We start from the raw sequence: 2,124 nt of genomic DNA on the forward strand, positions 1-2,124 counted from the left end.
GCATAGAATTGGTACTTGGAAAATTTAGGGGGTATGAAGGCAGGAATGAGACACAGAGAGCTGGGCTGGCTTGATTGCCAAAGGGCATCTGGGATCTCTCTGAGCAATAGGTCTAGATGTTTCTGAATGTGGCAGAGGGTAGGGTGTGTGGGGCATCTCTGTATTATCCTGCTGGGGCTGCCATAAGGAAGTGCTACAAACTGGGCAGCTTACATAGTAGAAAATTACTGTTTCACTGTTCTGGAGGCTAGAGGTCAGAAATCAAGGTATCAGCAAGGCCATGCTCCCTCTGAAACCTACAGGGAACCCTTCTTTGCCTCTTCCTACTTCCGGTAGTTTTCTGGTAGTTAAATGAGTCACACCAATCCTCTGTCTTCATATGGTACTCTCCCTGTGCCTCTTGATATTATCTTCCCTCTGTGTGTGCCTGTGTCCAAATTTCCTCTTCTTGAAAGAAAGTCTGTCACAGTGTCTTAGGAACAACTTTAAGTACCTCATCTTAACTTGCCTAAATCAGCAAAGGACCTGTCTCCAAATTAGGTCATATCCTGAGTTTCTGAGAGTTAAGATTTCAATGTACCTTTTTTTTTTCAACCCATAACACCCCCCTATCCCCCCAAACTTTTCCTGGATGCTTTGGACACTTCCATGGCATTCATAGGATGGAGTGGAGATGGGATGTTCTCCTGGGCAGGAGAGCAAGAACTCTGGGAGGAGTTTCTCAGCATCAGCTGGGACGTGGGTTAGTCCCTGTTCAATGAAGGGAAAAGAGAAAGAAAAAAAGAGAGAGAGAGAATGCATGAATGAACACATTCTGCAGCACGCCATCCTGTGGACATATCCATGTGGCTTCATCATGGACAAGCAGTCTGAGGAATTTGCCTGGACAGATTGTTTCTGGATGCTTTGGATATGTTGCTGGCAGACCAAACTCTCCTAATGCATACAACTGGGAGCCAGACAGACCTGGCTCCACTATTTTCTCATTATGGAATGTAGGTCAAGTTGCTCAATCTCTAAGAACCTCAGATTTCCCATGTTGGAATGAGAATAGTAATAACAATTGTAGAGAATCGTTAAGCATAAATACGGTAATGTGCATGATGCATGCAGCTCTGGGCAAGCAGTACGTCAATGCCCAATAATGATGAGCAGTTTGTTGTCATCACCTGGGCTTTGTCTCTTCCATGGCTTCCCTACCCTTGCTTGTTACTCTGGTTCTGGTTCCTTCCACACTCTCCCTTCCTTCCATCTGTAGTTTATCAGGCTGTGCCAGCCACTCCCAGAAATAGGGTAACAGGTCCACAGCCCAAGTTAGGCAGGAAGCCTTGCTTCTGGGCCTGATCTTCAAGTAAGTGACTCTGTGGACTAAAGCATGCATCTTCCTTTTCCCCTTAGTGTCCTCATTTGTGAAATGTAAAGGTTGTTCGTCTAGTCAGGACATATATTTTGTGTCTCTATGAATGTAGATGGTATAAGTTATTAGTGAGTATTATTCTAGTGTAGGACAGTATTTTTATTTTTTGTCATACTGTGCTGACATCGTATGAAGATCCATAGAATGAAGAGCAATACAAGAAATCATGGATTATAATTCAGATGGCGTTCTCATCAGTCAAAATTGGAAAGTTTTAAGTCATATTAAAAAATTTAAAAAAAGAAATCATGGATTATAGCATGCCCCAGAGGAAAAGGAACAAAGTGCCTGAGACTCTGCTTATGTTTCATGCACTTTGCTGTATGCTTCATGTACAATATCCTATCACATACACCCCAGACCCTCAAAAGGAAGGAGCTAAGACTCCCATTTTACAGGAAAGGAAACTGAGGTCTCCAGAAATTACATTAACTCACTGGAGGTCTCAACATTATATAGTTTCATTCATTTGAGGAATATAAAAAATAGTGAAAGGGAATAAAGGGGAAAGGAGAGAAAATGAGTGGGAAATATCAGTGAGGGAGACAGAACATGAGAGACTCCTAACTCTGGGAAATGAGCAAGGGGTGGTGGAAAGGGAGGTGGGCAGGGGGTGGGGGTGACTGGGTGACGGGCACTGAGGGGGGCACTTGACGGGATGAGCAATGGGTATTATGCTATATGTTGGCAAATTGAGCTCCAATAAA

The sequence above is a fragment of the Canis aureus genome, chromosome 2, assembly GCF_053574225.1.
Source record: "Canis aureus isolate CA01 chromosome 2, VMU_Caureus_v.1.0, whole genome shotgun sequence".
In the NCBI taxonomy this organism is placed as follows: domain Eukaryota; kingdom Metazoa; phylum Chordata; class Mammalia; order Carnivora; family Canidae; genus Canis; species Canis aureus.